Genomic DNA, 22,386 nt, shown 5'->3' with positions numbered 1-22,386 from the left:
CCCCCCCCCCCCCCCCCCCCAAAAAAACATGGACATTAATCTTAGTTAAAGGCAACTGTACAAACTAAGTAGATAAGGAGGATGTTCAGGTCCTGGAAGCGCTGGCATGAGCAATATCACTGAACCGTTGCCGTTGTGAGATACAGAACCTTGTTAAAACACACAACTTAAAAGTCAAAGTTTCTCCAACTGTCATGCAGTCTGCAGGCCAGAAAGTCAGCGTGGCAGACAGGGAGCTGGTCCAGCTAGGAGAGATAATCACTCACACACACACACACACACACACACACACACCAGTAATCCAGTGTTTGTTGTGTTGTAGCTGAAAGGCTGAGCCCGGTGAGCCCAGAAACCCACTGTCCATATTAGATCTGGATGGCTGATCTTCCTCACCAATTTACTGGACATCTCTCATTCTATCCTTCTCTCACTCATCTCCCTCTATCTCTGTAAACCTTTATCCGCTTCTCCCTCTTTTTCCACATATCTTTTCACCGTGTCCGTTTCCAGCTCCTCATCTTTTCCCGGGAAACAGATGCGGGAGATTCTCAGCAGAATATGTCGTTGTGACGCTGTAAAACTCATTGCAGTCTGAAAGGCTTTGGGCCACTTAGTTTGCTGGTAGCAAATGGTTATTAAATGTGTGAGTGAACTGCGTCTCCGGGTTCATAAAGTGACGATGAGTGATGTTTTTGACCTTTTCAGTAATCCCGTCAAACTAACAGCGACTTGACCGTGTTTTTGTATTAAGCCACAGGAGGTCACAGATATTTATTCAAGCATTAGCGGATGATGAGTCATGCATTACTCATGCACTAATCAAGCAGGAGCTGTGTACCTTCATTACAGAATGTGTCATATTTTTAATGAGCTGCATACGATAACTTGAGCTGAGTAAAGACCCCTCCGTGTCCTATTAGGTCCATTATTACCCACGTGTGTAATGAATTAGCTTGATAGATAACACAATGTATTTGTGCTTTATCTTGTTGTTGTTCTGTCACTGGCGTTGACGGATGCAGAATCCCGAAACGTACGGACATGAGAGTTTCATCAACTGAGGAATGAATTCATTAAAAAATACAATTCTGGAGTGCAGTCTTTCTTTGTGCAGAAAACTATTTGAGAAATTGACGTAAAAAACAAGAATCCTCATAGCATTACACTCATTCAATAAGTTTATGCGGTACAACATCTCAAGTATCAATTAGAATCTGTGAAGTTAATTCAAGTAGAGTTGAGTCTGAAATTCCATACGAACTATTTAGTACGCCAAAACAGAATGAGATTTTTTGGTATATCTGAAATCTCAGTATGAAACCAATTTTTAGGCATTGGTTTGGATTGTCGACTTCCGTAATGAAGCCCTCAGTTCGGCGATTTCGCCGTCGCCATCTTGGAATACGGCCGTCGTCCTGTTTTTTAGCAACAAATGAACGGAAGTCACCATATTTGTAATGCGGAGGAGTGACGTAGAGACGCCGTATACGTCACTGGTAGCGGCAGCAACCTGTCAATCAAAGTAAGCCCCACCCTAAAGCATCCCCTGCTTTATGGTCTGTTTGACTCTAAATGGACCATAATGTACTAAATGAACATCATGCTGTATTGAAGAAGACTTGAAACTAGAGATTGAGACCATAAACTCATGTTTACAATGTTTACTGAGGTAATAAATCAAGAGAGAAGTAGAGTCATTTTCTCATAGACTTCTATACAACCAGAGGAGTCGCCCCCTGGTGGTCATTATAGAGAATGCAGCTAAAGACATGAAGCACTGACTGCACTCAATGGAACCGGAGGTTGCTGCCTGGTTTCAGGTAGGGTGCTCCATCTTGGTTTCTAGTTTCTTGTCATTGTATTTTTCCCTTGACAGTTCTGCACTTATATACAGTAAATTATCTTTCACCTAAAGGTCAAGACTCAAAATGGACACCAGTTGGGTCTCCACTCAACCAAACAACAAAATGCATCTTTCGTGTATCTTGTCACTGAAGCCAACATGATACGCGTCTGCTCCACTGTGGGGCTGAACGTGTTGACAGTATATTTCCCTGTGACCTTTTTCCCCTGCTACATGTCCCACTCACTTTTATTCATCAGATCACACTGTGAATGCATGAATATTTGATATGGGTGCAGACAGTCAGTGTGTCGTTGTTACGACTATCTAGTCTGCTTGAGCGTCTCCGCCCTCGTTGTTGTCGCCACGGCACAGTACGAGCTTTCACCTCAACATCTTCATACGTCCATTCACGTAAGTGACGGTTTCCGTCAGTGGTTTCTTCCAAGCATTTTGTCTTGCGTGTAAATTATTATGTTAGTTTAAACAAGCTCTCCACGTCTCTCCTTTTATTCTGAACGTTTTCTCTCTTCTTGTTTACAGGACAAGTGCCTCAAGCTGCATTATTCCGTTTTCAAGCGGGTCCTGGCATGGTCCTCCCACAAGTACAACATATAAACGTAATCTCTTACTTAGTGTACGTGAGCTTCTAGAAAACTTTCCCAACTAAACTGCATTCTCAATTACGTTCCAAGCGAAACATATTTTCTCTTCCGGATTACGGTCGCAGTCTGAAACATGTGGTTAGTGTAAAAACCGCTAAAAAAAAACGCACTTTGTTATGTTGCAACCAAAGTACTTGGTTGTTGTTTGAATCATCGACACACACTCATTTGAAACATATTTGTAACACAGCAAAAGCAAATGTTTTCATAAATCATAATACAGTTCTGTTGCACGGAAACACAGTTTTTCGTAGACAGGGCTGTTGAGCCTCAACTGTATCGTTTCTTGTGTAAATAATTTAAAAATTGTATGAGATTTTATAATCAGAAGACAACAATAAAATTTCCTTTTTGTAATCTTATTCTTTGATTCGGTGTTGTATTGTCACTGTAATGATCTCCATGTGTTCAACATATTCAAAGTATACTTGTATTACCTTTAACAATTTAGTAATAGCAAGAAAAATCTATATTTTACCCAATTGTTTTCCACTATAATCAATAATCTCCCCACAAACATCCATAATTTTGCATGATCTCATTAAATACACTGCAGCTGTTGATGTTTCTTTTCGTCGGCCAGTCATTAAACAACTCTGCTCTTTCATGTGGAGATGATCTTGTATGGATACATCTGCGAGCAGAGTCGGTTGACAACCATCTGTGAGATATCAGTCATTTGGATCATCACTGTTGGGTTTAGCGGAGCCAGATAGCTCAAGCACAGCCCGACTGCGACATCCTGTCAGGCCTCTGGCAGCGTCGGTCCCACGCTCTCTGAGCAACGCGACAACATGCACGACAATGTATCGGCACAAATATTTCATTTACACTTACAGCTTTGTCTTCTGCTCCCGCCACCTGTTTTCTACAAGCTTTCCCCCTCAACCTCTCTCGGCAGATTGAGTAGTTAAAGTATCTGCTCACCAGATGTTATACTGCCGGCTAATTGTGCTCTAAACAAGAGAAAATATCCAAAGCTGTAAACACGTATTACAGATGTAATGTATCCCTCACGCTCAGTTGGACACGTTGGTTAATTGCGATTTCTTTCAAACATTGACCTCTGGCTGATGCATTTAATTATGTAAATATGTGCACACATGAACGTGTCCTTGTGGATGTGAAAACTAAGCGTTAGCTCCACTAACCACCGTCTCTCTGTCTCTGTCTCAGTAACACAAACCCCTCCAGCTCTTTTTTTTTTATAGATTCTGCTGAGGTGATGAGTGCGATTTGTCATTTTACAGATGCAACATATTCGCCTGAAGGGGTGCAGGAGCACCTCCACTCGTTGTCACGTTGTCTGGTGGATTTGTAACGGCAATCTCCATCATCCCCATCCCCATCAGCTAGCCGGGTGTCTTGTACACCCCCTGTGTAGGCATCACTCTCTCACAATATCTCTGCGGCGACCATGACAAGAAAAAGTCTGCTGCTTGTTAGACGGATGGCAGTGACCCTTTAGGAGGAGGAGGCAACTCGTGGAAAGAAAAGAGTGAGAAGCAGCAAGTGAGAAATAAGAAGTGGAAAGAAGGGACAAAACAAAAATTTCTGATTTTTTTGTCACGTAACTTCCAAACTAAGTATTTCACAATTTTTTCCTGGACCTAACTAAGTTGTTTCCTGTAAAGACGGACATTTATTTTTATTTTGACTGTAAGCATGTAGCGAGCGTAAATCGACACGTATTGCTGGACATTTTCGTAGGAAAACTTAAGATGTCTTACAAACTGTGCATTTAAAGGAGAGTGAGGACATAACACACCAATAAAAATAAATAGTGTCTTGATTAATATTCAGAATATGCAGAGGTATAAAACATTTTAATCAATAACCTATATGAAGTCACATGTAAAGGGCCGCACCGGGTTTGGTTACATTGCTAAAAATAAGAGTCTTGAATCTGCAGCTGTGATGTAGGTGTGTGAATGAAGGCGTCTGGGAACATCTGTCCAAGCACCATTTTGCTGTCTTGACTGAAGAGAATATTCTTAGTTTTTTTGACAGCAGTATGTGATTTTGATGAAGCCTTTTGAGAAAATAAACATCTCTTGAAAGTCGAAACAGAGTTTTGGTGTTTGTGTCACCCACACACACACACAGGCTGTTCTCATACACTGTTTGTAGCTAAAGCTGTCAGTTTTACCTTGGATCTAATATTCTCTTAACCATATAGCTGGGGAAAAAAGACTTTCATGGGGCAGGTCGCCCCTATTCAAACCTAACCTAACCAAGTTGTTTCTTGTGAAGACTGAAGTTTATTTGGAAAAGACTGCAAGCGCATTACAAGCATGAATTGACAAGTGTTGCTGAGTGTTTGTAGGAAAACGCACCAAAAATGAGGAGCAACGTTTTGTAAGATATCATACGAACCGTTGTATCAGAATACTTTGACTCAGTACACAGCATTTGTTGCTAACAATGCATTAAACGTTGAGCACAGGTGGCTAAAACGCTTCCATCCAACCATGATGTGTACATTAGTGTGGTGGATTCTAATGGGCCATGTACTGGAGTTCCTACCACAGTTTACCACTGTAACATTTAACACAAGTTATGATGGAATACATGAGGGGAAAAGACAAGGAGGGAGGAGGTGGAGTGATTAGTAGCTCAGATATGAGTTATCAGCTTTGTCTGAAATCAGATAGGGATGGAACAAGAGGAAAGAAAGTGGGCGAAACAGAAGGACAGCACTCTGAGTGAATCATTATACTGATGTGAATTAACTGGCTGGATGAATGAATCACCAACCAGTCAAATAGATGAGGGAAGGGAATGGGAAAAGTAGAAGACATGAAGGGTAGGAGATGAAAATGAGAGACAGAAAATGAGACAAGGGGAGGAGAGAGTGAGAGAAGGACAAAATGAGAGTCGAGGCAGCAGAGAAGGAGTATCTGAGAGGATGGAGAGACAGACAAACAGACAGAAGTAAACCAATACTGTAGATGGGGAGGAATTAAGCAGAATCAGCAGAAATCCCTGAAACATGTTTCTAAGTAAGATGTTGTTAAACCTAGAAATTAAAATTTCTCCTTGATAAGGTAGCACGGACTGTAGTCACGGACCGGATCAGCTCATTGATGATCCATATTAACGGATACAGATCCCTTTGTTGTTTGATTACAGCAGCTGGTCTACTAGGATACAGAATATTTTTGTTTTGCGTCCCAAAAATCATTTCAACGCTCTGAAGTCAGTGAACCGTCAACAATTCTAAATGCTATACTTTTACGTTGTTATAGTCATCTATAGTGTTTTTTTCTTCCTAAAAACACAATTCAAATGATAAGGAAATAAAAGATTAATATTTTATTGATAAAATGTATTAGATGTAACGTAAACAGGTCATAATTCCCTCTAATATCTATTTATGTTGTTGTGAAATTTCTCACCAATACTACATTTTAAGAGATGACATGTGAACACATCGTCATAACGTTATAATGTACCTTCAGCCAGTACTCATTTTCACTGAGCAGAGCCTGAAGGCATCATAGTGTAACTGAAGTGAACCTCCGTTGGTTAGCCGTTAGCGGTGCTGCTAACGTTACTAGCTCTCCTCCTGTTGCTTTAAACACTGATTGGTTGTTTACAGTGAAACATTATCAGAGACTAGCAACACATGAATGATGTCCTGATCACATATTTACTGAACATTGGAGGATAACAATCGTCAGTAAAACTTTATTCAACACTTTGATGGTTAACGTTAAACTGTAATTAATCCGCCATTTACATGTGTGCTGAACTGTGAGGGGGGATCCGGATGGTCCGTTACACCACTAATACATAGACAGTGGTAAAACTGACAATTACTGTAATTTGTAAGATATAGTGATTGATCGCTTTGACATTTCCTTGCCTCATTTCTTTTCCTCCACCTTGACCCATTGGCATCGGTTGTTGCCAGAATCACTGTCAGATCTCATCTTTTCTTCGATTCTGGAACAACTTCACACTACATGGACCTCACAAGACGGTGGCTCCAGTGAATGAAGACTAGGCACAGGATCTGGCTTTCTTTAATCTGGGAATTTATCATCTCTATGACTGTGTTATGTTTTAAAAACCTTAAAATCAGACACAAGAAAGGTAGGCGAGGATACAGAGGGGGAGAAAAGGACAGCACTCCCCATCTATCACAATCTCCAAAATACCATCAGACATCATAAAGCTATATAAATGTAATTTGATCTTTTACTTTTGAGAAAAAATCCAAATGTGTAAAGCCAAGTTATACAAGACTGGAGAGTCGACACCCTCGCTACAGAGCCATAACGGTGAGATTGCGGAGGCCTGCACTGACCTTTGGCAGAGGAACAACACAAAGACAAGGGGAAGATATCAGCCAATGCACCTGAGACAGACACACACAGAACGAGAGAGAAGATCAAAAGACAGGTAAAGGAAGGAAGAGAATGACGAAAGAGAGACAGAGTCTGGGACACAGCAAAAGGTCATCTGTGTGACAAAGTGAGGTAAATGAAAAGAGACAATGTAAAGTGGGAAGGGGGAAGGAGTCAGGAGATCGAGGACGATAGAAATAAAAAGGGAAAAGGAAGTATTAGCAGAGACAGGTCTGTTGAGCAGTGTGGAACCATAGACTGTATATAAGAAGTGGATGTAGTAATCTTGACGTCACCCATTGGTTTGTGGACTGATGTTTTGAAGCCTTGAGTTTGACGATTTCGTTGTCGTCGCTATCTTCAATTTACGGCAGTCACCGTGTTGGGTTTTTACGAAACCAATGAACGGAGGCTGGACCATAAACTCATGTTTACTGAGGTAATAAATCAAGTAGGAAGTAGGGTAATTTTCTCATAGACGTCTAAACAATCTGACTTCTTTTTGCAACTAGAGGAGTCGCCCCCTGCTAGTGAGTAGAGTAAATGTAAGTTTTAAGACACTTCCAAATCGGCTTCACTCGGCAGAACCAGAGGATGCCGCCTGGCATGAAAACTGGAGCCTCTGGTTTAATTACACCAAAATAAAGGGGATTTTGATCCGAGTATGGATACCAGTAAGCATCAATATCTGTGATGATGAAATCCTGATGATATATTATATTATAGAAGTCACTGACAAGGTGTACGTGATAGAGAAAAGTAGAGTGAGTGTGTGATATTGATGACATGCAAAGAAAAAAAGATCCGACAAATTCCCTCAGAGTTTGAAAAACTCTGCAAGCGCTTTGATCAATATTAAAACTGACCATCTATTAGGTATGCTAATTCAAACAATTGTACTATTAAAAACCATCAAGAAGCTGTGCTTCTTTTAATAATGTGCAGGACAAAGAATAGAATAGAGGGCTGAGGGGAAGCAGGACTCAGGCAGCCAGGGAGCTTTGACTTTTCCTTATGAGACAGCACACAGAGCAAGCACTAAGTAAAGTGGCACACACACACACACACAAAACTTCTCAGACTGAGTTGCCACAGTAAGTGAAGCTGTCGACATCCCAGACACCAACAAACCATGGATAGTAAAAACAACAATCTGCCTGGGCTATAACTCCAAAACTGCAGAGTTAGAAGCCACTGGAGCAGCAGCAAAAACAAGAAACTCCTCTGAGAGAGGCACAACGAGTTAGATGGGAAACAAATTAAGTGTGGAAAGAAAATAAATGAGGGAAGAGGATGGCAAAGAGATGAGAAGTTTGAGGAAGGAAGTCAGGGAGGCGAGAGAAAAAGAAGAGGTTGACCAGCAAAAGAGAGAGGGGTTGAATATGACAACTCCTTAGCCTGTTAGGAAGAAAGGATGAGAGACAAATGGAGGAAACTGTCAGGATCCCTGTCAGACCAGACACCTCCCATGGCCACACAGCTGCAGCCACTCCAGCCGATTACCTCCTGCAGGCTGACACACCAGACTCAGGTCCCACTAATGCTTTCCCTGGCACTATATAAACTCTGGTCCTGCAGTCTGGGGTTGTCGGGTCGTACCGTCTTTCACCCGCTTCAACCCCGTTGCATCTTCGGCCTCGAGCGCCTGCCTCCGGTGTCCGTCTGTCCGGGAATCCCCCGTGCCCTCCTTTGTGTTTACGGACTACTCACCGCCGCTCTGCCCTCCGTGGTGTTAACGGACTACACACCCCTGCTCTGCCCTCCGTTGTGTTAACGGACTACACACCGCTGCTCTGCCCTCTGTTGTGTTGACGGACTACTCACGCCGTCAAGCTGCCAGCCCTCCGGTGTCGAGCCACGGGACATCACGCCGTCAAGCTGCCAGCTCTCCGGTGTCGGACCACAGGCTCCACACCTTCCTGTCATCTTTATTCAGGCTAAATAAAACCTATTTATACCAACTTCTGTCTCCTGTGGTCTTGCTATTGGGTCCTAACCGTGAACTCCCGTGACAGAAACGGGTTTTCATTTGGACAGTCACAAATGTATAGGGACTGTCTAGTGAGGCTTCCAAAATAAATCCTGTACTGTGGTTCCACATGGGAGGCTGTAAAAGGACATACGGCCATGAAGTGACAGGGGAGACAGAGGGGGGGAAAAACAGAAGAGTTAACTTTGATAAATGTTAGGGAGGTGAGGTCTGCTTGAAGGATTCTCTTCACCGAATTCAGAGCATATCTATTGCCTCCACGTGGCTCTCAACATGGAGAGAGCAGCTAACGGTGCTAACACCGCAAAGCGTGCAAACAACGGACGGAGGGCGCAACGCTTCTGTGAAGAAGCCATTGGTCGGGAAGGAGTTATCAGCGTTAACCCCCGTATGAGCGCAGTGCAAGGCATTGGCCATGAGCTAGCAACAGTGAGACTCGTATGCACGTAGCCCGGCTACGCAAACAAAGCACAGAGAAGCTCGGATTACAACAGAGGGAGAGTTACTTCAATCTCTGCTCAGGTAGACGTTACTCAGCTACATCTTTACATCGCAAATAGTTGTTTTTTGGGACCTCAGAATTGCGTCTCTACTCTTTGCAGATGATGTGGTGTTGTTAGCTCCATCAGAGCATGAGCTTCATGGTCTCCGCTGGGGGTGGTTTGCAGCCGAGAGTGAAGCAGTCTAGATGAGTCAGTACCACGAAGGCTGAGACTATGGTTCTCAGCTGAAAAAATGGTGTATTGCCAAGGTTGGAGTGAGTCACTGCCCCAAGAGAGGGAGTTCAAGTATCTCACGCTCAGTGATGCAGGTTGTGAACCGGAATGTTGTGGTGAAGAAAAAGCTGAGGGGAAGCTCTTAAATTACCTGTCCATCTATGTTCCGACCCTCACCTATGGTCATGCTTTGGGTGGTAACCAAAAGGATGAGATCGCGGGTAGAAGCGGCTGAAATGAGCTTCCTTTGTAGGGTGGCTGGGCTCAGATTAGAGAGAGGGTGAGAAACTCAGCCATCTGGAGGGAACTCGGACTAGAGCCGCTGCCCTTACGCGTCAAAAGGATCCGGCTGAGGTGGTTCGGACATTTTGTTTCAAGATACTACAGCTTGTCTCTTGTATTTCAGTTTTGATTCAGCTTGTAGCAAGCCAGCAGTATATTCAGTCATGCTCCCCTTCCTTCCTGATTTTTATTTTGCCACTTCATATTGTTTAATTGTGGCTGAGCATGTTTGTTTGGTGCACTTGTTTAGTTTGTAACATCATGTTAGGAGTCGTATTCGTTGTTACTGCTGTAATTGGGCAATTAGAGATGTCTTTTTTTGTATCTATCCTGCTGTGCAAAGCTAATTTATCTTTTGTTTATTTAATCAGTTTTCTCTCATCAACCTCACTCTCTAACTTGAATGTTTTCACTCTCCACGGTCTTTTATAACGATAGTTTTGGTATTACTGTTTTCTCCTTTTTGGCAATATAATTATTTTCTATGTGGCTTTCTACTCCGTCTTCATCCGTCTGTCTCCCTCTCTGCCTCTCTCTGACTATCTATTTCGTCACATCTTCCTTTTCCCAGCCACTACATCCCCGGCGACAGAGCAAACCCTTTAATAATATACAAGCTCCTCTGTCTCTCTTGACAGCGGCAGCAGAATCCTACAGGATTCAATCATGGCCGCACTAATTAGATTAGCATGGCTAATGCACACGGCTCTCCCTCTCTCCCTTTACCTCCATATCAACAGGCGCTCCACGAGGGTATCCAGGATGTGTGGATCGATTGCAGGGTGGCTGAACTGCAGCCCCCCCCCCCCCCGGTTGGACCAGGGCATCGCCACAAGGGTCCGGAAGAGAAGGGAACATCCCTGGTGAAGGCGCAGCAAGAGTCAGCTAGCCAAGCAAGTGTGTGCTCACAAATGTGTGTGTGCGAGGAGGATGCATGGGGGAGTGTTTGGCAGCCTTCCACAGCCTCTCCCTGTGTTCAAAAAGCCACGGTAGAACCTGGCACTCCAGACCGGCAGAATGGAGAGGAACAGTGGGGTGGATTGGATGGATTGAGGGATGAAGAGGTGATGAAAGAGATTAGTGTGACCTCATGGGGGGATTATTGTTGAGCATGCCTGGACGAATCCTGAACCCCAGATACTGTTTTTACAAAGCAAGCGCACAAACTAAATTTTCGGTTTACACATTTAACCACTGCTTTTATTCTGCGGGACTTGCAACAATTACAAGCTTAAAATGATCTATCGACAACATTAGAAGCAGCTGATATTGAATGCAGGAGTCTAACCACTATGCGCACACACACACACACACACACACACACACACACACACACACAGAGCAATGAACCAACAAAGAGATTCAAAGGCAGATAGAGCAAGTAGCATGATTACGTCCAGCCTGTGTCCCCAAGTTGTGCTAAAGCATATTCCAATTAAGTGGATTCAATCCTTCACTGCTTTGATCGATTTCTTAGTCAAATCAGCTGATCTGTTAATCTATCAGTGAACTGAAGATGCATTACCCAAAGGTCTCTAAAACTTCCATTCAACTTAAAGATTATATTACTCAGAATCTCCTTCGGCAACGTTATATCAATTAAGGGCTCTTAAAGCTACAGTATCATTCAACTTGAGACAAAAAGCAGCAAGTAATGAATCATAAATCTATACTTGGAGTTCAGATGTTTTACTCAAAATGAGACTGAATGACAAATGGAAAAGTAGAGAACAACAAAAGAGACAAAATTGGTGAGAAAGCGGCTGATTAAGACAGTGTAAAGGAGTAAAATGCTCCATGTTTGCCTCTATGAATGCTCAGAAGCCTGCATGTGGACAAACACACACACACACACACACACACTGTGTCAGTCATTATCAGCAAATTCCTGTTATTTCTCCCCAAATACAGCGGGGAAGTAAGACTGAGCTATCACCATGGTGATCAGGAAGATGTGAAGTGAACAGCAAGGCTTTGAGAGCTAATGTTGACTCCACACACACACACACACACACACACACACATTCCTATAAAACCAACAGTGGACTAGCATGCCACTCCAACCATGTGAGGACCTCAGTTTTTGGTTAATTTGAGAGAAAAACATGATACAATTTTCTTTTAACGTCTTTTCCCAGAATATTACTGCAAATGTGCGTTTTTTTAAAGAAATTGCCAAGAGGGGAATTGCATCATCAAGTGTTGTTTTCCTATCAAATCCCATTTCAGTACATGTTTTTCCACCTAAACAGGGTGTCATAAAGTAAAGCAAAAGTTTACGTTTTCTTGTTCCTTTGCTTTGGGTTGCAGCAGCAAAAAATCATATATTGTTGTTGTTGTAGCGTAGTTTAGCACACACACACACATATTTACACAAACATGTTGCCCTTCTATTCATTCATCCACCTCATCTACTGGACTACCGCTGGACAACACAACGTGAGTAACCTGAATGGAAGTAGCATCAATGTTTATCAGTGATAGAAATAGGACTTAAAGAAGAAAGCCATAACAATAAACAGCAGTTGACGTTAGTTTTGTTATAACTTGCTTATTAACTTATCAACTCCACAGCACATAATGAACCACTCAAGGTCCTTCAGGCAGCAAAGGCCGATGTACTTCTGATCATGAATGCCAGTCATCAAGAGTCTGCATTTCAGTCTACTGCCAGGGTTTATGGGACACAGTATTATGTGACCAAGAACAACAATTCTTTCACAGAGAGTGTGATTGGCCTGCAGCGTGCTAATTCTGCTGATGTATGGCATGTTTCACAGCAGAACTGTCCTTGTTGATATAATTGGTCATGTGTCATCACAGGTGAAACAGGAATTACTGAATATGATAATAGAGAACAGGAGTAGGATCAAAGTATTGGCTCATGAGTCAACCAGTGTTGTTTCTGAATTCTAGTGTTGATGACGACATGGAGCTCATTGCTTTTACGTCGCAGCTGATTAAGCTGGATAGTCTGTGGGCTGTGCATATCAGGGAATAGCTTGTGGGTTACTTGTTTAAGAATGGCTTCGCCACTGAGTTACTGCAGGAAGTCTTCATTGGATTAAGCAGAGATGGGGCCAGTGAAATGCTGGGAGTAAAGTCAGGTGTTGTGAAGTTGCTCCAGGTTGACTTCCCAGGCATTGTACTGTGGCACTGCTTTACAATGTGACAGCTGGAACAAAAGACTTCTAGGCCTTCCTTGACAGCCTATGTTCATCATACAGCGAGTCACAAAAATACATCCAGGAACTGAGTGAATGTGCTCACAACCTACACATCCCCCTCAGGAGGATTGGCAGCTGTGTTCGCTGGGTAGCTCCTTCATGCAGGGCACTGTTGTTATCCGGGATGATACAAGGGACAGCAGAGAGAGGGCCAAATTCCGAGTGCTGCGTTTTAACTTATGCTCCCTCAATTTCCTGAAATGTCTTTGGAATATTGACAGTTGTTCTGACCGAAGTCAAGAACTTGTCAGAAATTCTTCTCAGAACAGGAAGCTCTGACTCCCAAAAGGGAGATGACATCATGACAATGTATGTCAAACGCATTGAAAGCCTCAGGAGGCACCCAGGAGGAGGTGATGGGATTCGATGGAGAGATGTTGAGAGATGGCTTTGAGTCCCATTATTAACACTGCTCAGTTCATCCAAGCAATGGCGGGTAATATGAAAGACCCTTTACTACCTCCACTTAAGAGCGGCTTACAATAGTCATCAATAAAATGGCAACCTCAACCCTGACAATTTGGAGATGAGGTGAGGGCTTTGTCTTCGGTCCTACATCTGGATTAGAAGAAGCCCACCTTGGATTTACTAAATACAAGACAATAGGAGAAAGAAGCATTCCTGAAAAGGTGAAAAAGATTATGGCAGTGGACACACTGTCCGCAAGCAATGCTGATTGTGAGTTCCGGGCAATGAACAATATTCTAATTGAGTATAGGAGCAAACGGAGAACAGCTTAATCAGCTCTCTGTGACCATCATGCATACAATGGGATCCACTGCTTTATGTGAGGACAAAGAAAGAAGAGCAGCCAACTCAACAAGTAGCCTGGCTACTTCAGGCCTCTGTGGAAAAAAAAAAAGTTTTACGTGTTTTGCTCTGATGGAAAAATAATGCTTAGAAGTTATCATAAAAAATGTTGCCATTGTACATGTCTTCAAGGCACGGGATACGCTGAATGTTTCTGAACCCAATAATATTTTTCATACACGTTTCATATCAGCTTCATATCACGCCTGCCGAAATGTACAATTTCCTGGCGACTGTACATAGAGCAGAGCAACTCAAAACAGATTGACTTCAAAATGTAATTTAGCTGTATCAAGATTGTTGCCAAAAGGAACAAAAAGAGGTGCAGTAAAGGCAATAATACAATAGAAATTTCATATACAGTAAACTGCACGAAGCAAATTATGCAGGAGTTCAAAAGCATAAAACATTCATAGGTTTCCTAGGGAGCGAGTAAAGCGCCACCGCTGGCTTAATTACTAGTCGCTAGCTGAAAGGGGCTGTGATTTAAAATTCTGTGGAGAGCACATTTACCACAGAGAATACAATGGTGGGATAAAAACAGCCTGCTTCAGTCACTGTACACTCCACAGTCTACCAACACACACCAAAAAAAACGGTAAGGAAATGGGAAATGGGTCATGCCACCCCTCATACTGTAAATGTGCTTCAGTTACCGCCAAGTCTTTAAAGATGATAATTATTTCATTGTAACTTCAGGATCCCAGGAAGCGCATCTGTGCCGCGTTCCAACTCAATAAAGTCTGCAGGCAAAACGCTCCGCTTCTGAAACCCTGAGGATGTGCTATAACAATGTCAGTTACCCAGAAACCATTTCCTTATGAGTTAAAACACTTGAAAGTCCATTATATCAGGTACCCATTCTCCTATGTGGAGGACACAACTCTCCAGTCCTACATAAATGTATCTGTTGTTCAGCCCTTTAGAGTACATCAGCCATCATTCCCACATTAAAACCATTGCGTAGCTACGTATTTAAACTTAAATTCCAACCATGAATCACAAATGAATGAAGTTATTTTCTGCATCAATAGAAAATTTAAAAAAAAACTGACTAAGCTGGAGATTTATAAAAAATCTGCCATACTGCAGATACTTATCGCATAAACCTTGAAAATATTGTGCATTCTGTGAAAAACAAATGAAACAGCTGATCAGTATCAAGTGATTACCAAAGAGAGTTTAAACTGGCCATGTTGGTATGGAAGAAAATGTATCGTTCCAAATAATTAAGCGGCTTCTATACTGTGTGCCGGATGAGCTTAGCTGTATGTTTGGTCAGGTTTAGCTTCTTATCACACTTCTGCTGGCTGCTGCCGTGATCCTCAACAGAAAGTGATCAGCGTTTCAGGGCTTTGAGGAGACTTGAACTGTATCTCAGAGCTACACAGTTGCAAGCCATCTTGATCCAGTAACACCTACTCATGATCTAATCTAAGAGAAATCTGTTGCCAGTTTGTCGTTGAACATGTTGAGTCTTTGTGTCATCCAAAAAAAAGATCAAAAACTCTCGACAGCACAATCTGTGCTTCTAAGGTTGTGTTAGATACCTGCAGGAGTATTTATACAAACTGTTAAATGATGGAGGTGTTCATTCAGAGACAGCGAATAAGTCAATTCAAAACAGACTGGAAGGTTTTAGCAGATAAAGTATCTGAGAAAGAAAGTCCAAAACAAAGAGAGAAAGCCACATGCAGCTTTTCGAGCAATATTATTCAAACATGTTCCCACCTTTCACAATGCAGACTGTTCGCTGTAGTTTCTCATACAAGATATCAATCCACACAAGAAGATTCGATGCAAGTCTAAAACTAACGAAATTAAATCACTAAAGCTCTCGCAAATTTGATTTAATACTTCAACAAATGTATAGCATGCCCTTTGTAACAGGTAGAATAGAGCAGTGGTCCTGGTACGAGAAACTGACAAATTATATGCTGTTTTTTGGATTTGGAGCTAGTCGTGGTTAAACACTGTGTTATAAAAAGTTACGTTTCTAAATAAAAACTTGTGGAGCTAACATTAGCAGAGTACGTTAGCACAACATTAACTAGCATTAGCGCTATAATGCTACGCTAGCTACTGAAGGTATACTGAATCAATGCATATGCTGCTTTTGCTTTTAAATGATCGTAACAGTGATTAAAGACCTACCCGGCTTTACAGGAACAGTGTTGTTCCTTAACTTGTCTTCTGTCTGGATCTCCAGGTGATGAGGTGGTTCACTTTGACACCGTGATCTGTAGCTTTAGCTTCTATCTTTATTAGTTTAACCTGTTTTCTCTGCTGAATCGATGCATCCTTTAAACACATATTGTTGACCCTTCTGTCTGCTTCTCTTTGAAATCACTTCTTTTTTACCCCCAAAAATTTGGAGTGCAGTTATTGACAGTGTGGTCTCCATGGTGGCTCGGACAGTAGGCTCGGCGTAGCAGCGAGGGGCGGGGCTTAGCGAAGGGTCAATTGACCAAGGTGAGCCTAAGTGAGTGTGTGGGGGGATTGATTGAGTTCAACTGTTGGTATTATCTAGTACAGACGTGATACTTAGAAATACATTGGCAATACTTTGTCTGTTATGATTTCATCTTGTGTTCAAGGAGTCAGTAACTCCAAACAGACAGCTGAGAATACCGCAACTTAAAGACAGATATATTTATGAGCGTTTAAAAAACAAACACAGACATACAGCCCAGTTTCTCCGCTGCAGAACTAGGACATTGCCCACATATGCATTAAAGGATTTCAACACAGTAACGTTTTCAAAACAAGAACACTTTCAGTTGAGGAGCTTTCAGCACGATATCAAAAGTGGGACAGAATCGAAGAGGACGCTCAACCAAAACCAAAATAACTACGGTATATGGGTGGCTGCAAAAATATGATAAAGGGATTGCTGTAGTTTTTCCTCTAAATGTCAGCAAATGTCATCATCATGCATCATGGCAGCACAAAACTTCAACTCAACCTTGACACTGAGCCAAAGCCACCGATCCGTTTCCACCAAAATGACAGATCCAGGAAATATATTGAGTCGACGAAGTCTAGCACAGCTTTTTTTTTTCCTCCATCACCACAGTCCAGCACACCGTCCCAAAATCTCATCCCAGTCATGCATATAGATCAGCTCCTGCTGCTATGGCAACAGAGACCCCGCTTTTGCCCGGCCAGGCTAGTTTGGCTGGAATTGGTCATAACTATAAAAAAAAAAACTTCACATGCCAATGCTTTTCACACTGCAATGCCACTGGGCACTGTCAAGAGCTTCAGTGCGTAAGCCGCCGTCAGCTAGGACCTGTCAAAGCACTGGACTATTAGAAACCTCAGTAGAATTAAATAGGAGTCAAATTGACAGCTGATCGACACTACAATGTGAAGGGTTTTTCCTCTTGGAGGGAAGAGTGTGAATGAACTCACCTCTACTTTAATGAGTGAACTGAACTCCAGAGAGAGGAAGGGAGGGGCGTCCTGCCCGTTGGAGGACAGGCTGGATGGAGCGTCAGCTGAGCCTCCAGCTTCTGGATGCTCCTCAATTCAAGTAAGAATAGTTCTTCAGATGAATCAACAATGTCTCTTTTTAAATATTGAGTCTTCTGCTATCTTGTTGGTGGTGTACACGGTGCGTCTTGCGGTCCAATTGGATCTGGTTTCTTTTGTCCACTCGAGCAGGCAAACAGAGCAGCAAGTGGTTCTTTCCCCACAGGCCAAAGCAAGAAATCTCAGATGTAGAACTAAAGGAGAGAAGGAGAAAAGAGAGAGAAGGAGGCTTCAATACAACTTTGAATTACTCTTGAGTCAGAGAAACATGCAGGTAGGAGAGAGAGATACAGATCAAATCAATGCACGGTGTAAATCAACCAGACAGCTTTGATTAGGTGCAACTGCCAAGTGCCCTCATGCTGATTGAAAAATCCTGTTTGGTCAAATACTTCGTCATATTAATGAGCAATTTTCCCATCAGATTAAAACCAGATTGTGTCTGATTATGTATGCAGGTACCATATCTGTGTTTGAGCAGGAAACTGAGCCCCATCTTAAGCAGAAACAGATTTTAAGATGGTTGAGGCCAACACCGATGACAATTGTTGAATTGTTATTTCCACCAACATGAACAGAGTTTTTCAGTCACACGCTCTTTTTTCTACCTTACATAACTCCCTGAGCAGTTACTGTAGCGGTATCAGACGCTGAGGGTCGTGACAAAGCGTTGGTATTTGATGTCCGGTGAATGAGAGTTCCTTAATAGCAGAGACTGGTCCAGACTGAACTGCACTTGGTCCAACTTGGTGTCATCTCTTTAGATGCAAAAATGATAGCTATAATCAGTCCATCTCATGTATAATATGCCCCAAACCTTTAGCTCATAGCCCTGAGGAACATGCGTCTCATGTCTAATCACGTATGGAACTAATAGAATGGGATAACCACCAGCTCATTTTACAAAAATACACACCCAACACTCACATACATCTGCTGGGCAAAGACAAAAGAAATGCACTTTGCCCACTCAAATATCAGAGCACATTGACACGGGTCAGCGCCAACTTGTTTGGTATGAAAGAGGCGGGGCCACTGCAGCATTTGAGAGATATTAAGTGGTATCTAAAGGCAAACAGAGCAGAATTTCTATGTTTCTCCATCTTGGTGTGAATCTTGTCTTTAAGTAAAGGTTAGGCGAGACAGGGACATAGGGCGCCTGTGAAGAAAGGAAGGCATCAGAGGCAGGATCATCTGGGCAGATGGAGAGAATAATGATGTTAAATGTCAGAGACCGGAGGTGACTGACTGTAACCTCACGAAGATGCTAGTAGGAGTATGTGTTTGCAGTTCGTGAAACAGTCACAAAATGCAATCTATTGGTCACTTGACACGAATTGTAGATTCATATTTTGATGCTCGACACAACTTCTTTTTCAGGACACTACAAAGCGTCTGGTAGTATCAATATATGTCATGCATATAGTGTTATTATGTTATAGCCACATGTCACACCCGCAAACAACACACATCTCTAGGGATCTAATGGCTCCACCATTATGGGGACATGCCTGTCAACAAGCCCTATTTCAAGAAATGATCAACATGTTAAGACAACATTTAGTTGAGCCAAGATTGGAGCTACAGCCACATATCTCACCATATCAGGTCGTATTTAGTTGAGCCAAAAGGTGCACGCATACACGCAGATGCACACAATCACAAAAAAGGTTATGAAAGGCGTGATGGACACCACAGCTGTAGCCTCTCTCTGCAAATAAACCGCTCCTCACATGTTCAAGTCTCTACTCGATCTCATCTCTTGTCGACTCTTGAATTTACATCAACATCTGCCACTACAAGCGTAGGTTAGGAAACAACATGAAAGTTAAGTTTAGGCAACAAAAACCCCTTAATTAAGAACCCATCCAGCTCCCCTTCCGCCCACCATAAGTGGTCCTTCTCGGTATTTAACACTACGTAACTAAATCTGACCGTTGCATAGTCACGTGCATGCGCTTCATTTGTTTGTCCACCACAAAAAAGAATCCTAAATGACTTTCCAATGGCATTTTATTTTGTGCTGAGCAAATAAATAAATAAAAAAGGACAATTCGTGTTCCTGTACACGAAACCACAGATTGCGTTGCATGACTATTTTAACAACCTGCCGTGATATTGGGCCGTGATATTGGGCTGGGAGGTGATACAAACAAGAATATCAAAGCACAGGGCGGAAGGGGGGAAAGAAAAGAAAATGATGTGTGTTTGCATGATGAAGGGGAACAAAGGACTCCATGTCCTTGGTTTAACTGAAAACAGAATAAATGTTATTAAAAATAAGACCAACAAACAAAGTTTCACCAAAGGCTATGACTCTATACAGGAAGTGAAATTAAAAGAAGCCATTCAGAAATGAGTGACAGACAGAGAGTGTGGGGGGGAGAACCAGGCTAGCTTTTTCTAAACTACAGCAGAGACCAAAGAGACAGCGACAGTGTAGATTCAGGCCAAAAAAAATAAAAAGGGTGAAAATGATGTTTTGATCCACTGCAGCACCCAACAGTAAGCCTGAGGCCATAATCCATCAACGGACAGAAAGAGCAGACAAGAAATGGCGAGAAGAAAGGAAAGGAGGTTAGTGGTGAAGGACGAGGAGGAAAACGTAAACTGAGTCTGGGGACGGATGGAGAGAATTTAGAAGTGAGGACGGCCCATTAGACGGACTGAAATGAAGAAGGAACCACAAGGGGAACTGAAGTTGTTGTTAGCGGCACCCGGCAACCAAATGTTGGAAAAATGTGTCTTAATGAGAGAATGCCAGCGGTATTTAACAATTTAGAATTTACAGTTTTATACAATTGCCTTTCTCTTGTTCACCGTCAGCAAATCAAATCAAAGCAAACAGTGGATCTCTCTTTTTCTTTTCACACGCTTGTAATTGGTTGTTCCGTGGCTTCGTGTGGTCACATCCAAACTTCTGAAAACAGCGCAGTGGTCTATGTGAGGCTGTTACAGAGTTTGCAGCTTGAGGAAAAGTCATGCACTGTAATTCATATGTTAAATCTTCTTCTTGGCCATTTCTGCAGTAATTAGCCTGAAGGTCTTCACCTCAACACCTCCTGTTACGTAAACAACAACAGCGTAGTGATTTTGAACTAAAAGCAGGTTCATCAGAATGTGACGTAGCCAATTCTGACAAAACCAACGTTCACCATACAGCAGCCATTTTCTTAAGCCAATAGCCATCAATACATCTCTGCTTGTTCAATGTGAGGTCAGTGTTCTTTGTGCATTGTCCCTGTTCTAATGAAAAAACACCAATACATCTGTGTTTGGCCACTTCTCGAATGCTGAAAGTTTTTTTGAATGTTCATTTGTTGTTTTTCTGCTCACCCGCTCGCTCCCCCTAACTCTGTGCGACGGGTCTGGAGGATAATAGAGGAGAAGAGATATTTGTGAACTGAAAACACACTAATGGAAGACCTTGTTCTAAAGTTATCTTCTGCTCTGCATACTGATGAGGTTTGGAGAACAATTATTCTCTGCAAATCCTGCTATTAATCCCTCAGTGAACAGTAAAACTTTGTGTGCGTACAACTACAGTAGGTCAAAGTTTAACCGTACACCGGGTCCGTGCACATTAATGGATGTTCGGAATGAACTCTGGGGGTAATAATCTAACTATTAACCCTCATTTCCCAAATACATTTGGCTAGATTGAAGGGTTGTTTGCAACCCGGATGATCTGACGACTAGTTTTGCTGCCCCATCAAAGATCTCAGCAGCTAACTCAGTGAGTATGTTAGTATCACCAGCAGGTTATTGGCCAAAGATTCATGGCAGTAAACCAGAATTATACTCTAAGCTCGCCCCACTCCCTTGAGTTCACTTATTACAGAGAATAAAATGAAGCCTAGAGTGGTGAAGACACTAGAAGGAAGGATGCTGGAGGAGGAGGAGGAGGAGGAGGAGGAGGAAAAGAAGGGGAGGAAGAGGGAGAAGGAGGACTGAGAGAGCTGAAACAGCTGGTAGGGTGGAGATTTGTGAGCGGAGGAGGTAGACGGACTGAAAAAATGAGGCGGAAGACAAACTCATTGGAGGAGACTCCAAAGGTGAAGGAGGATCAAACATAGATCCACAAAGGGAGGAGGGCGGGGGAGGGGGAGGGGACTGCATGTTTCCCATTAGTCTGTTGTGCCTGGCAACCATACAGCCTCTTTCTCTCCCTTCTTTCTACTTTGTCTCTCACTGCAAGCCATATCGTATCTCTTTAATGCACATCCTGACTGCTTTCTTCTCCTCCCCGCTGTCCCCGAACTATCTCTCCCACTCCTTCATCTGCGCCCGAGTCGAGCGCCTTTTCTCTCATCTCTCTCCGTAGTCTCACGACTTCTATTCCTCCTAATGACCATTTCATCTTCATCTCACCCTGTCCTCTCCGTCCCGCCTCTCCCGTTCTCTCTGACAAAGTCCTCCCTCTCTCCTCCCCCCCTCCCCTGCTGGTACCATGCAATGTCTTTTTCTGAGTGGGTGTAGTGGTCCACATTCGGATGACCGCCGCACAGCCTGAACCCAGGGTTACTGCCTCTATCCCCCCCCCCGGTGCACCACTCTAACTCGCCTGTTTAAAAAAACTCCCAACAGCCCCGTGCTAGCTGACTGTTTTTTTGTCAATTGGGGACAAAGTCGCACCCACATCCGGATTAACAAGAGCGCACATAAATTCACATGCAGACGCAACACTGCCCTCATCTTTCTTCCGACACCCAACGTCGATGACTCAAACAAACACGCTCACTTAAACAAACATTATGTGGAAAAAATCGTGGAAAGACACTTAACCTCGCCAATGGCTTCAGTGGAAGTGGCCACTTGTCATTAGCGAATGAGTAAGCATACTTAGTCAGACCCGTCTGAAACGCTATACCATGCAACACCAATCCTCAGTTCACACCAGAAGCAACACATCAGCTGCAGCGCTAAAGCAGCATCCAGCCATCCAATCGACAGCAACCGTTACCGCT

The 22,386-nt window shown here is 42.8% G+C and overlaps 1 protein-coding gene across 2 annotated transcripts in view; it reads right to left on the bottom strand.

The window, feature by feature from the left end:
* The window catches only part of LOC116399690 (protein phosphatase 1 regulatory subunit 29-like), a 197,707-nt gene that overhangs the window by 117,018 nt on the left and 58,303 nt on the right, over positions 1-22,386 (bottom strand). For both annotated transcript variants that reach the window (XM_031877026.1, XM_031877027.1), the window contains exon 2: positions 17,300-17,613. The gene's annotated coding sequence lies outside the window, so the exon portion shown is untranslated. The remainder of the gene's footprint in view (positions 1-17,299; positions 17,614-22,386) is intronic.

This window comes from Anarrhichthys ocellatus, unplaced genomic scaffold (assembly GCF_004355925.1).
Source record: "Anarrhichthys ocellatus isolate YVR2014 unplaced genomic scaffold, GSC_Weel_1.0 scaffold124, whole genome shotgun sequence".
Classification (NCBI taxonomy): domain Eukaryota; kingdom Metazoa; phylum Chordata; class Actinopteri; order Perciformes; family Anarhichadidae; genus Anarrhichthys; species Anarrhichthys ocellatus.
This window is presented reverse-complemented; position numbering and strand designations above follow the sequence as displayed.